Source organism: Mytilus californianus, unplaced genomic scaffold (assembly GCF_021869535.1).
Source record: "Mytilus californianus isolate M0D057914Y unplaced genomic scaffold, xbMytCali1.0.p SCAF_8, whole genome shotgun sequence".
Lineage (NCBI taxonomy): Eukaryota > Metazoa > Mollusca > Bivalvia > Mytilida > Mytilidae > Mytilus > Mytilus californianus.
This window is the reverse complement of record NW_026262734.1, coordinates 27,745,331-27,761,389: the sequence shown is the minus strand read 5'-3', so window position 1 is coordinate 27,761,389 and position 16,059 is coordinate 27,745,331. Positions and strand designations below refer to the sequence as shown.

The 16,059-nt window shown below is 31.6% G+C and overlaps 2 non-coding genes across 2 annotated transcripts; both read right to left on the bottom strand.

Moving 5' to 3' along the window:
* Positions 1 to 5,803: 5,803 nt before the first annotated feature.
* Trnas-uga (transfer RNA serine (anticodon UGA)) lies at positions 5,804 to 5,885 on the bottom strand. The gene has a single exon. It is a non-coding gene; the product is annotated as a tRNA-Ser (tRNA).
* Positions 5,886 to 6,218: 333 nt separating this feature from the next.
* On the bottom strand, positions 6,219 to 6,300 carry Trnas-cga (transfer RNA serine (anticodon CGA)). The gene has a single exon. It is a non-coding gene; the product is annotated as a tRNA-Ser (tRNA).
* Between the last annotated feature and the right edge of the window lie 9,759 nt (positions 6,301 to 16,059).

Genomic DNA, 16,059 nt, shown 5'->3' with positions numbered 1-16,059 from the left:
AGAATATCAATACCCTTTACATTATTTTTTACAAGATTTCTTCTTCTAAATATACAGTAACGTGCAACTGATAACATAAAGTTAACAAAACTGGCATTTACACCATTGATTGTTACAGTTAAACCTAGCATAAATATTTGTTCATATACAACAGAATTCACTTGATCTGAATCACAAGTATCTAATAACAACTCTACTTTTGTAATCAAATACTGATGAAAGTCATATAGTTCAGAACATTTTATGAACAAATGCATAATATCCTCTATTTCATTACAACAAATATCACACACTCGTTTGTAAATATACAACAGTGGGCTATTTTAAAATCAAGCTCCGTCATTATTGACGGTTTCCAAAACATATTAACAATTTTCCATACTTTATCCATAATACTTTCATCCTCTTGAAAAATATTCATCCATTTGTCAACAGATTTTGGTTGCTGACACAATTTATCTATAACAAGACAATATAACTGTTTTGATGAACACATCTTAAATTCAACAAGTTTACAATTCATATTCAAATTAATGTCAATTTTTCTATTGTTTGTTCTGTGATACACCTCAGTCCCTACAGTTTTAGTCCACAATTCTGGTAAAGCAGACTGAAGTGATCGATAACGTTTTATAATACTATCTATATCATATTCATCATTCCCTCTAGAAACAATTTCTACAATAGCATTTTGAGGTAAAAATCCAGGTATCACCTCATAACAAATGTCCTTCAACTGAATTATTCCAGCCTCTATAAAATCATTCCATAAAATTGTTTTCCCACATATCAAAACTTCTGAATTACAAAATAACGGTTGGTTATAAATATTTTCTACCGTAAAATCAAAGGATACATTTTCTCTAATAAAGCAAAATGATTGTAACATTTCTTTGTATATCACAGGAATACAAGACAAATGTTTATCTTTTAAAGACATGAATACAATTTCTTCTGCCAATTTCATATTCAATATTTTGGAAATAAAATACCTAAAAATGTCTTTCCATATTACATTATAATCTTCATTTAAAAATCTGGCTAAAAACTTCAATCTAAAAGCACAAAGCTTTGATTTAATATCAGGCAGCTGTAAACCACTCTTAGTTTTATCACAAATAATAGTATTATACTGTACAAGATGTGCACCGCCATTCCACACAAAATTAACACATAGTCTTTTCATTTCTTCAATAGCCCATTCAGGCATAGAAGTAACAAATAAATTATACCACAATCTAGACATTAACAGAGAGGTTATTACATTTACTCTACCATGTATTGTCAATTTTCTTTGTATCCACATATTTAATAAAGTCTTAATTTTATTTAGTTTTCCTCTCCAATTCAATTCATTACATACATATTCATTTTTGCCAATATAAACACCTAATAACAAAATTTCATTTTCACAAATTTTGAGACCATGACAATTTTGTTCATTTTCTGTCATACAACCTTTTCCAATAGGCATTATTTCTGACTTTTGCCTATTTATTTTAGCACCAGAGCATTTACCATACAATTCAAAAACATTAAATACTTCATCAATTGACTTCTTATCAGATACAGTTACAGTAGTATCATCAGCATGTTGAAACATTTTACACACTTTTTCTGACATTGGAATATTGATTCCGGAAATATTACAATTATTACTAATCATACATTGTAAAGGCTCAGCTGCCAAAACATATAACAGAGCACTAATTGGACAGCCTTGCCTTATCCCATTCTTGATAGAAAAATATTTGGTTAAAAACCCATTACATTTTACAGAGCTATTTATTTCATTATAAAAGATTGTAATCCATTTAATAAAACTTTCACCAAAACCAAATTTCTCTAATACACTCAACATATACTCATGACTTAGCCTATCAAAGGCTTTTTCTTGATCAGCTTTTACAATATATCCCTCCATATCATCATTTTCTACTAAAGTAATGATATCTCGTACATTGGCAATACTGTTAGAAATATCTCTTCCTACTATACAACATGTTTGATTATCATACACTATTTTTGGCAATACTTTTTTAAATCTATTTGCCATGACACGAGCTAAAATTTTGTAATCAACTTGCAGTAATGAAATAGGTCTATAATTTTTAATACCTCTTCTATCACCTTTTTTCTTAAAAATTAGACTGATAACACCAGATCTCATCGATCTTGATAAAATACCTTCATCATAAACAGCATTAAAAACTTTATATAATATTTCTCTAAGCGAATCATAAAATGTACAATAAAATTCTGTAGTAAGTCCATCTGAACCTGGGCTCTTATTCTTAGACATAGATGATAAGGCCTCAGCAATTTCATTAAATGTTATATCCGAATCACAATTCTCTTTATCATCATCATTAACCTTTTTATCAACATGTTGTAAAAAATCACATAGTTTATCAGTTTCTATCTCAACACAAGAGTACAAATCTTTGTAAAAATTATATTCAATATCTAAAATTCCATCAGTATCATTTACAATTTCATCATTTTCATTATACAATTCTTTCACAGAATTACTTTCCTGTTTATACTTTTCTAAGTTAAGAAAATACTTTGTGTTTTTGTCACCCTCTGTAGCCCATGTGGCTTTAGATCTTAAAATAGCACCTTTACATTTTTCTAATTCATATTTACCTAGATCTAATTTCAATGTTTCTAGTCTAGTTACATCTATATCCATACCACTTGCTTGTAAAGCACATAACCTTTGTATTTTATTTTGTATATAAAAAAATTCCCTATTCTTTTTCTTAACTAAATCTGAAGAAAAAACTTGAGAATATCTCTTAACTCGATATTTCAAATTATCCCACCAAATAAGTGGTTCACTGTCATATAATGAACAATTCATAGATTCAACTATAATCTCTTTAACTCTTTTTACATAATTTACATTTGACAATACAGTATTATTCAACACCCATATTCCAGGGCCTCGTTCAACAACACAGAAGTTAAAATTCATAAAAACATATGTATGATCACTAAAGCTTGTTTCATTATAATACACATTTTGTACATTTGGTGATAAGGATTTACTAATTAAGAAATAGTCTATTCTACTCTGCTGCAATATATTATTACATATTCTTTTCCAAGAAAATATTTTTTTACATTCATTTCTTGCTCTCGACACATCATATATATTACAATTACAAATAGTTTTATTTAACTCTCTATATGCTTCATCAATACTATGTTTAGATTTACCTCCTTTGTCTAAGTTTGACAAAGTTGTATTGAAATCTCCACCTATTATAACATTTTGTAAATGTTCAATATAACTGTTAACAAACTTAAAATATCTTGCTCTTTCTATACAATTATTAGGTGCATAAACAGATACAAAATTAAAAATTTGACCATCAGTTTCATATGATACATGTATAAACCTCCCCTCATCATCTTTGTATACTAGTTTTGTTTTATCTTTTACACTATTGGCAACCATAATAGCAACACCTTGCCTACTATTATAACCATTACATTCATATATTTTCCCTTCATACATATTTTTTATTCCATCAACATATGATTTATCCCAAAAAGTCTCTTGCAACAAAGCAAAAGTAGCCCTTCTATCATATAAAACAGATACAAAATTCTGAAAATTATTCACATTTTTTAAACCATTACAATTAAACGAACAAATCAACACCATTATGATACAAATAAAATAATAAAATTGGTTATCCATTTCTATTTTTATTTTCAGACACCTGAGAGCTTCTACTAACATTAACATTAGGTGTAGTCTTAATCATAGCCCTTCTTTCAAGCTTTCTTTGGTGCTTTTTAAATTTCCTAAGCTCTTTAGCAGAAAGAGAACAAACATCAACATCTACGTTTGTGTCACCTCCTTCATCCATGTTTTCCTCAACACAGATAGAGGAGTTATCATTATCACCACCACTACCACCCTCTGCGTTGTTTAAAGCAACACCACAAAGGGTGTCGTTTCGTTTTTCCCAATGATCGGGATCAAAATCCCCAAAATCTAAATCTTCATTTCCACCTTCTTCACATAGAAGAGTGCTCTCTCCGTCTCGTTTGACTTTTTTACCAGTTTTTTCATCTTTTTTCTCTTCCTCAAAGGCACTAACACTAGGAGTAGAGATATCAACTTCAGCATCATCTTTCACATCTTCATCAATATTTTCATCTGATTCAGAACAATTATCGTCTGAACTAGCAATTTTTCTCTTTCTTGTCTCATGCTGCACAACATTATCCACGTGCACGACAGCTTCAATAATCAGTTCATTTTTGTTCCTATGAATTCCATCGACCAGACCTTCACTTTCTGGTACATCATCACTTTTTAACTCGGTTGATTCTGACACTTCATTATTGGTTTCTTCGTGCGTATTACTCATGCTTTTAACTCCCGTGTCTATCACGTTGTTTACGTCTTTCACGCAACTACACACTAGTTTATCACAAGCATTGCACTTTGCAACGATTGGCTGTGGTCGCGCTTTCAAATTTTCTCCCTTCTGACATTTACACTTTAATGGAAGTTCATGACAATGTTCACACTTATCTGAACGACACCTTCTCGCCACATGACCCTGTGCTCCACAACCATTACAAATAATGTAAGGACAGTTTTTGTGAACATGTTCAGGTGAAAGGCATTCAGAACATACCTTTGTCTGATTATTGTGAACACATTTGTAATACTTCGTGGCTTTACCAACCTTAAAAGGCATACTCCATGGAAGAGCAATTACATGTGGTGGAAAAACGCATTTGACAAAACGCGTTCCATCGGCTACCTGCGTACCTGGTACAACTCTTCTGAATACTGGTGAAACGATTTTAATTCCTCTATCTCTCAAGTTGGCTATTATATCGTCATCATCAATGAATGCTGGGATGTACATGAAAGACACAACTGTCGTATCTGAGTACATTAACGAACATTCGTAATCTTTATCCAAAATCTCAACTCCGCTAAGTATTTTTGCTGCATTCGACTTAGAATCAAGCGTAACATCATACGAAGAGGAATCATCTTTAACCACAGCAAGTACAGAGTTCAATCCTGTGACATGCTCAATTGCCCTTATAACAGAAATTGCTTGCACTTTTTCTGTAGATATCCCTATTACACGAATAGTACAGTCCCTCGAATATCTTTTTATCTCCAAGACATAATTTTCTTTACCCTTAGAAACTTTCTCCGGCCCTCGCCCAAAGCCTTGCGGTCCTTTTCCAAAAAACTCAATTCCGCCGGTCATTCTGGTTTTTCAAAAGCAACTTCAGCCCTTAAAAAAACTGACGAGTGCACCGCTCCACCCCCCTTTCACCAAACGACTAAATCGTCGGTTTAAGGGGTTTAAATGTTTAGTAAAGCGTTAATCAATATTAGTTTTCATGAACGAAAGTATAATAATGTTCGAAAATACCTTTCAATATGAAAATAAGTCTATTTGTACACTGAAAATAACAAAATCACATCGGAAGAATGTAAACTACATCTATATCCGGCTGTGCTTCATTCAACTTCCTTGGATTTCGAGTCCAACGCCTTAACCACTCGGCCATCACAGCATGTAAGAAGTTACACTTATAGTAAAATATTAATCTAAGGTAGTTATTATCTACGGAAGCTCAAGTAACTTACCTTCAATGGACACGTTGAAGTAAAAATCTTCCAAAAAACACAATGAACGTTAATAACCTTTCCACCTCAGTTGAAATCACGGTCTGTAAGTTGCAACCTTTGTTGGTTGCAGAAACAAAAACCATCTTTAAATACAATTACAGGTATGTAAAAATTTTACGCTGCGAGCAGGGTTCGAACCTGCGCGGGGAGACCCCATTGGATTTCAAGTCCAACGCCTTAACCACTCGGCCATCACAGCTTTCCTCAATGTCCCCTAAATCATTTATATATTTCTGGGAAGAATAAAATTCAATAAGTCACAAAAAGTCTTTTATGAAAAAAAAGATATGATGTAACAGTAGGTGTAAGTTGCTTAGGAGTATCATTTGAAACCCACAGAGAAATATTTGAGACAGGAAAGTCACCAGGAGTTATTGAGCCCTTTCCTTATGTTAGATATCCAGAAAATATGTTACAAATAAGTATAATTCCTTATGATTTTTTCAAAAGAAGAATATTCTTCATAAAAGATAACAACCTGAACTCGAAAGTACTGGATCTTTTTCTGTTCCTAGATGCTGTAAAAGTTTAACGCTGCGAGCAGGGTTCGAACCTGCGCGGGGAGACCCCATTGGATTTCGAGTCCAACGCCTTAACAACTCGGCCATCACAGCATGTAAGAATTAAGTTACACCTATAGTAAAATATTAATCTAAGGTAGTTATTATCTACGGAAGCTCAAGTAACTTACCTTCAATGGACACGTTGAAGTAAAAATCTTCCAAAAAACACAATGAACGTTAATAACCTTTCCACCTCAGTTGAAATCACGGTCTGTAAGTTGCAACCTGTGTTGGTTGCAGAAACAAAAATAGTAAATTTTTGGAAAAGTATTCATGAGTTAATATGAAAATCAAATTTTAATTTTAGCGTGTCGTTAAAGCAATTAGTCTTTGGATATAAGATTTTTGACAAAAATTATTTTGGTCTGAATTATTTCCTAACAATTTTAGGTTTTTCTATATACAAATCATATTATGTATCTAATCAGAAATTGACAAATGTAAATGTTTATCAAATTTTTGTTCAAGAATACATAAAAAGATATAACGAAAACAGAACAATGAAATTAAATCCATTACTGAAGTCACTAAAAAGAAGTATACACAATTGAAAAGATAAAAACATAATGCATAAAACTTTTGTACAATTGTATTTCAAGAAATGTCTATATACATATATCATCAGCTGATTACTAACATATGTAATCAGTGGAATATCACCGGATACACCAAGAAGAGCTTGGACTCTTGAAGTAACAATGAAACAAGCATATTTGGTGAATAAATATATAATGTCGTTAAACAAAAGTAATTAATATAGTTATTCTGTTTTGTCAAACCAAAATACTAATAGTAACACATGAACTCAAAACTAAGGTCATTTATAAAACTGTCTGAAGCCATTTCAATTGATATTTTATAGTGTGTCTTTCTATGTTGTTATGTTACACTACTGTTTCAGGTTAGGGTGAAGGTTGGCGCATGTTAAAACTTTTAAACCCGATGCATTTGTTTGCACCTGTCCTAAGTCAGGAGCCTGTTGTTCAGTGGTTGTCGTTTGTTGATGTGGTTCATAAGTGTTGCTCGTTTCTCGTATTTTTATATAGGTTAGACCGTTGGTTTTCCTGTTTGAATTGTTTTACACTAGTCATTTTGGGGCCCTTTATAGCTTGCTGTTCGGTGTGAGCCAAAGCTCCGTGTCGAAGCCGTACTTTGACCTATAATTGTTAACGTTTTACAAATTGTGATTTGGATGGAGTGTTGTCTCATTGGCACTCATACCACATCTTCTTATTTCTATATCATACAAAATCGTGTGTAAAAAATTCTTTCCAAAACATTGAAGCGAGTTAACATCGTACACTCAATAATCAGTTGATTTAAACTCTCAGTTAGGTTTGAGCAAATAGGACACAGTGAGTCCTTTGTAATCTGGCATTTAAATAGCCGTTCTTTTGTAAATATAACACAATGAAAAAATTTAAATGCTATCCCGCGACAATCGCTTTGTGAAAAAATGAAAATTCATAATTTTCTAGACCTTTCTCAGGTCAAAATCTGTGTACATTGAACGCCATCGTGATGCAGATTTATGTTCTCTAGAAAGCTTTGATTCAAACATTTGATAAAAGACACTCGAAGTTGGTGGAAGTGAACAAATTTGAACGCCATCTTTAATCATAGGATTTAACACAGGAGTTTTACTAACATGCACATTTGCTTCAAATAATACTTTATACTTCTCAGGTATTGTCTGTAACACATTTCTAACTACATGTAGAATTTAATTTTTTGAAACTTCTGGAAATTTTACTAATACAATCTCTTGATTATAACGTTCTTTCAAGAGGGCTGGTTTACGTTCATATGCGATATCTTTGATTTTACATACACCTGCTTCAATAAATGTTTTGAGATACCGAAATAAGTTCATCTACAGGACATGTTTTACCTTGTAAAGACAAATGATCTCCAGAAATTTCTCCAACATATCTCCTTTCTTGCATGACAACTTCGTAACTGGTCCCGAACTAAGAAACACACGCTAAGGCGGATCCTGTTCCACATCTCTTCTCAATTTCATCAATTACAGACTCTGGTTTTATCAAATTGGTATTCACAACATTAACTGTTACTGTTTGCTTTTTTGAAAAAATGTCGTCCAAAGGGTACGTTTTGTCCCCCATCATGGGAAACAAAAAAAAAGTTTTTTTCAACTAAAAAGTTGAAAAAATATAACGGTATAAAGTTCTAGTGTTGTCAAATCGAACAGTTGTGCCTAACCGGTTACTCAGGATAATCTTTCGACCGATTAACCGGTAGTTAAGTTGATGTTTAAAGACCTTATGAGTACCCTACACATGTACGTTTTTATGATACGATACATTGAAGTTTAACCTTGGGCATTATAACGCTAGGCTTTGAGCATTCCTGGTGAAGTTTTACTTTTGATAATTCAATTCTACCGTATCTACTATGAAGTTTGTTATAACTTCAGATTTATAAGATGAAAATCTTCTTGATCTCGTCGAATTGACAATGTCTGAAACAATTGATTGTTTCATTTTCTTTGGTGTCTCAGAAAATAATGTGGAGTGTTTCAATTTGAGATGATTAAGCGTGTTACTCGTATCACCAAATATACATTATTTCTATTACCATGATTTGCATTTCACCATTTTTGAATCGGCATTTCGTTTGAAGTATGACAAGACCTTGGATGATGGAGGTGGCATATTTACATATAAGTCTACGCAATATTAAATAATAAATGAAATAATGAAGTAAATCGTAAAATCTAATGAGATAACAACTGTTCAAAATACATTTATGCTAATTATTTTTACATTATATCTTGCCCCGAGCTAATCGCAAGTTGTCTTTATGCTAATTAATTTGTAAAATTTGAATGTTTTCAAGGTTAACAATAGCAATCAATATTCTGGACAATTGATCTGTCAAATAGATTACCAAGACGGTCATTTTAAAATTCAAAAAAAATTATTAATGATTTCAATATACATTTATATCAAATCTATCAAAATTGAAAAAACAAATGTTCGGTTAACAGGTTGGCGTTTTTGGTATCCGATATTCGGTCCTTCCGACGGTTAATCGGTTAACCGGTTAATCGTTGACAACACTAGTATAAACAAAGATTGTCACATTTTGAAACAATATACATTAATTGAGAATTCGATGACTTCAAAAACAACAGTTTTTAAATTGGATTGACGCTCTCGAAATCAACACCTTTACACTTTAAAAGGTAAACCGGAAGTTCATTCAAGTCCAACACCTTAACCACTCAGCAATCACAGCCTTCTCTAAGGTCCCTTAATCCTTTATATATTTCTGGGCAGAATCAAATTCAATAAGTAGCAAAAAGTCTTTCATGAACAAAGATATGATGAAACAGTAGGTGGACGTTGCTTAGGAGCATCATTTGAAACCCACAGAGAAATATTTGAGATAGGAAAATCACCAGGAATTATTGAGCCCTTTCATTATTTTAGATATCCAGAAAATATGTTACAAATAAGTATAATTCCTTATGATTTTTTTCAAAAGAAGAATATTCTTCTAAAAGATAACAACTTGAACTCGAAAGTACTGGATCTTTTTCTGCTCCTAGATGCTGTAAAAGTTTAACGCTACGAAAAGGGTTCAATCTTGAGTCCAACGACTTAAGGGAATATGATAAAGTTTTGATCCCATGGTGAATTTTTGAAAAAAAAGTTTGCATACAAGCTATTTTTCACCAGTAAATTTAAATATGTAATAAAAAGAAATACCTTCATGTGCTACTTATAGAGATAAATGGGGACGAAATTTTAGACATTTACTAAAAGTTTTGTTTCTGCGACATTCCTATCCTTTGGACAGACAAAACTATTTTTTGTTTCCAAAGATAACTTGTGACACAAGCTGATTTTTGTTAAAGCATTGGGAATATTTTATTTACACAAATATGCTCTAAATTTGTGTAACAATTCTTTGGAAATAATTCATTGTTTCTTAAATTATCATGATTCGAAAAAAAAAACGGCATTTTTGCAGTATTTTATCTAATCTAAAAATATTCTTAGGTGATTTGTCCATAAAAATCGGTACAAATAATCTTCAACCATAATCAAGCCAAATGTCAATTCTAAAAAAAGAGGGGTTCATGTAATCGTTTTTAAGCTAATGATTAAAATCTGCGAAAAATGCATCTATTCCCGATATGCCACAGTTTGACGTTGCGATAAAATAACATTTTACGTTAGCAACGTCATTACCCCCTCTGTAGCTGTATCGTATGATCTTAACCACTTTGGCATCACACCTTACGTCTTTTCTGTTATATTCGTGTGTTATGGTAAAGATAATTAATCACCCCTTCATTTATTAGATTTTAGTTTGGTTCAACGAAATTTATACGATATATTTGGTTAACAGTTTGATTCAGAAGAAACACCGACATAGCTAGATAATACAATTAATTATCTAATTACTACCACAATTTGATATTAATTATTGTAATTTTCATTGTTATTAATAAATGTAATGTCAGTATTACAACTCTAATCTTGAATCAATCCTAATCCTATCTTTTTTTGGGGAAATATTTTTACAAATTCAAATGTGACGTCACTTTGTGTGTTTTTTTAGAATTTCAAATGTGACGTCACTTTGTGCGTTGAGGCTTTGGCTAACTCGGATGTGTATTTTTATGTGTTGGATTAAGTTGTTTTATGTAATGTATCCTTTTTACTGTAGTTAGTCCCCACTTCGGTTTTATCATGTATATCTATTATATAGTCATTTTATAAAATTTACTGTTTGCAAAATTATAAATTATTCTAAATAATAAGGATGTTCTTGTCCCAGGCAGAAAACCCTGGTCGTGTTAGGCGCAACTTTTTGGAAGTTTTGGTCCTCGGTGCTTTTCAGCTTTGTACAAACTTTTTTCATCTGAGCGTCACTGGATGGTCTTGTGTGGACGAGACGCACGTCTGACGTATTGAATTTTAAGCCTAGTATCTTTTGTTAGCTATTATTCGTGTGTTTCTTTGTCCTATATGTTCTCCAATTTATTTGTATTGTGGTCCTGTCATGTGATGTTGTCGTTTTGGTGTTGTGTTTGACGTTGCCATAAAAGCAGGAGGTTTGGCATGCCACAAAACCAGGTTCAACCCACCATTTTTTTCTTAAAATATCCTGTACCAAGTCAGGAAAATGGCCATTGTTATATTATAGTTCGTTTCTGTGTGTGTTACATTTTAATGTTGTGTTTTTGTTGTATCGTTGTTCTCCTCTTATATTTGATGCGTTTCTCTCAGTTTTAGTTTGTAACCCGGATTTGTTTTTATCTCTATCGATTTGAGTTTCGAACAGCGGTATACTACTGTTGCCTTTACTTACAAGAAGTTAAAATTATAGTAAAATATAATTTATAAGGTTAGTATAACCCACAGAAGCTCAGGTAGCTTACCGAAATGTCAACCGAAAAAAACCTCTTCAGTTCAAATCAAATGCAAGTTGCAACCGCTGGTGATTGCAGAAAAAAAAACATATTTCAGCATAACTACATACTTTTACGCTGCGTGCATGGTTATAAACCCATACATTGGATTTCAAATACGACTCGGGAAACACACTAGATTTCAAATACAACTCAGACAACTTATCTTGTACTAGTATGACCTTAAATTTTTTCTGACCAGATTGAAGTGCAATAAATAACAGAAAGTATTTTTAATGTATGAATTTATAAAAGATGCTTGTTGGTAAAGACACAAGGAAATAGCTATTTGAGATTAAAAAATCCGTTAACTTTATGAAACGTTACATTTCGTCGCATATTTCTTTTTTATTACCTACCAGATCTTTAATACAGAGATTTTTCTGAATTTAGAGATACCATATACAAGGCAGTGCGTTTTCGGACCAAACTTAAAGCTTCCATTTATTGACTGCAGAAACAAAGGTCGTTTGAATCCCTATTGAATACAAACTAATTATCTAATAATAAATGAATTACAATGTTTCCCAAAACTCTTACAAAAAACTCTTTAGATCCTTGACTATCAAATATTTTGCTTTGGTCGTTTCTGATGAAGGTCATTCCAGATAATCGTTTCTGGCCAATAGAAAACTGTTATTTAATTTATTCTTTATTTTGTAAATGTAAAATGTTTGAAGTTCCTACTTTTCATTGTCAATGAAAACATTGAAAATGTTGTATAAGCACAAGCAAAACCATTGTCTACCTTTTGCTATTGGGTGTTTGAGAAACGTTCACGTATCTCTTAATTAAATATGAAACAACATAATGTAAATGGTTCATTTATTCAACAACACAGACCATCGCCATCGTAAGTACAACCTGTGCACTGAATCTGTCCTGGCTGTGTTACGGGACATATAGCTGGAATGTTGCACTCCAACTCTTAAAATACACAAAGATACATTCCAGAAAAAAAGTCAATCTTAATTCACAGTTCATAAAATTCAAACAAATTTTTAAAAACTGAAAATTAGTATTTGCAGAAATTTATAATCATAACAGATATGCTTTTAAAACTTTCATCTGATAACTTTTTAATGTTTTATCCGGTGGAAAGCTAAGAAGAGTTAAATGAATCAATTGAAATCCGTGTCAATTACTATTTGTTTTGTTTTATTGTGTTGTTGGGTTGCCGTCTCATTCTTTTACACTCCTTAGATTATTACTTTGGGTATAATGTGTTACGAGAAAATTTAGCGGAAATTTATCTTATAATTATTTCAAAATCGGTTGCAATTAGATATACATGCATTTGAAAATGTATTCTTTAGGACAATTTGAAACATTTTATTCAAAAAAGTACTTACCTGGAATTATAACTGAAAACGAGGTTTATCAAATTATTTTTTCATAAAAATGAATATGGCTTGCATTGATTTGATAAAATGTGCATCGTGAAACTTATATGGTTGACTTCAAATTTTCTACAAAATATTTCAACCAACCCACCCTTCAATTTTGAAACAATTCTTTCTTTTAAAGAAAAAAAATTATCACATTGTATGGTGGAACAGATTGAACATTTATAATTTAGAAAACAATAAATAATAAAGTTAAGTCTGTAAATTTTCCAGAGATTCGTTTTCGGATAGTAAAATCTATCGTCCATCGTGACATTCAGTTTTAATATTATAGGAGGGTTAAGATGTGGTTTAGAAACGAGAAAATAGGGGGGTATGGAATAATGAGCGAAAAAATAGAAACATATATGAAGACCCCCTACATTCAGACCATCTTATAGTGCATTAAATTGATCAACATCATTCATTTGGTGGGGATTCGTACAGAAATAGTTATTGAGCTGTTAAGGATATGACTAGCAGCTAGAAATATTTTACATTCATTGTTAGTTTATCCCTGAAGTTGGTTTTAATAATTATGTAACAGTAAGTTCATTTTGGAGACAGGAATGCACACGTTGTCGTGATGACAATATCCCACTTGTAATCTAAAGTATCGGAAAACAGGAAGTTAGCAACTGAAAGATCACACACGTTACAAATCATAACCGTCAAGCTACTGACAAAATATAACGTGATTCTGTTAGGTAGTTTTTGAGAAAAATGTGACGAAATATTTATTTCATTCGACATGTTAAAAAATTCACAAAGTATCGGCAGACAGGAAGCAGATGTCTCAAAGATTTGAAAAGTACTTACACACTACAAGTCATCACTGTTAAGCTGATGACAAAATTTCCAATCGGTCAAAATAATTATTTGTTACTACGAGTGGAAACAGAGTTACTAACATCTGATACAGTATTAAATTAAAGTCACATGAAGGAAATATGAACATGCTAATCAATCATCTATTGAACTTATAGATATTAAATTCATTACAACTGTCAAAGCAAAATTACACATTTTATATAAGAAAATTTAATGAGGATGGTCAATTTTCTCTGAACCTGTTTTACTTAGGAGAATCAAATATCGGAATTTATCGAAACCTTTTGGAATTTGAATATTGTAAAAGAGTCGAAATGATGTATTTACAAAACTCAATATTTTTGCATGTTTTACTGTGACTGTTAGTGTTGCTCTCCACCTATTGCAACGTATTCAAAATTCTGATTAAATTTCAATTTGTTTTTTAAAACTAAAGTGTTCAACTGGTCAGAAATTTGAACAAACTGCTGTAGAAAAAAAAAGTCAAGTCTTGAAAGTGCAAGGTGATAAAATAAAGCATACTTACAATCCTATAAGACTTTAATTCCACTTCAATGTTTTTATGAAAAATCAGTCTAACAGTTTGTATAGAAATTTTATTGTTATTGTCATGCTAAAGGTGATGGGTAGTAATTTTGAATTGCTACAAAAATGTCCAAACTAAGCTTTCATACAATTTTTCTTTTGAAAAAGTCTTCTATATTCATAAGAATCAGACATCATTTGGATTAAAACATTTTATATTCAGTAGAATATGTGTGAAATTACAATACGTTGTTAGAAAGTTTCCATGGGAGATAATCAATGTTTCTTTTGAAAAGTCTTCTATATATATATTCAAACGAATAATGTTTTAGGTTATCTCCCATGGAAACTTATTAACAAGTATTGTGATTTCACATATATTTTACTGAATATAAGATGTTTAATTCAAATGATGTCTGATGCTTTATTTTATCACCAAGTGCACTTTCACGACTTGACTGTGGTTTTCTACAGCAGTTTGTTCAAATTTCTGACCAGTTGAACAGTTTGGGTTTTATAAAGCAAATTGCAATTTGGTAAGAATTTTGAATAAATAGCAATAGGTGGAGAGCAACACTAACAGTCAAGTCACGGTAAAAATCAAAAGACTATTGTTCATGCATTACTGAAAATACTAGATATGTTTGTAACATTTTACATGATCCGGACCCTCAGCGAATTGGTTTGCATCTGAAACTACTTACAGAACTTTGATTCCGATGGAATATCCGTTTTAGTATGAAAGGTCCTCTTTATTATTGTTATAATATAAACTTAAACACTGCCAAAATGTATTTGAATTGCAGGTTGGGTTTACCTAAAACCTAATATTTTCAGAAAGACAACTTAATGCTATAAGAACCTCAGACTACACGCCAAATGATGAAATACTATAAATGTAAGTAAATATTTAATGTGTAAAATAATTTCAGGAACTACCTCTTGAAAATTTAAAGAACAGAAATTGAAATGAGGAATATTACAAATAATACTTACCAACTTGACAATCTAAACAAATGATACATTTTAAACAGTTTGTTAAGATAAGCGAACAAGTCAATGTCAAAGTTCAAGTAGTCACGTCCTGCATGAGTTCTGAATTTGACCTAAATTATATTTTGAAAAATAATATACACTGACCATCTTAGAAAAAATTCAATCGTTATTCCAAAAACAAGTTTTCTACACAGAAGTATTACAATACGTCTTTTACACAACTGCAGGTCACAGTAGGATGTTAAAGTTACGATATATCGCAGTTACAGAATCTAGTGCATTATGGGTAATTCTGGCAGCAACAATCAATCAAAGAACAAAGGAGAAAACTAAAACCGAAGCAGTCTGATACAAAACCCTACAGTGCATTTATTACGCAGTCATCAACATCGTGTAAATCTGCAAATTTGGTCCTTTTCATCTAAAAGACTGGTGAATGCATTCATTTGCTTAGTATCAGGACAAAGTACAAGATGTAACTAAATACATTTAAATACTCATCAAGATCGAGATTTTATGAATTCGAAGTTATTATTGAAAATGTACGATTAACTCTGCTGTATAAAACAGTTGTTTAAAATAAGTGAATAATGATGCTTTGGTCACCTCCTGTGTTAAATGAAAAGC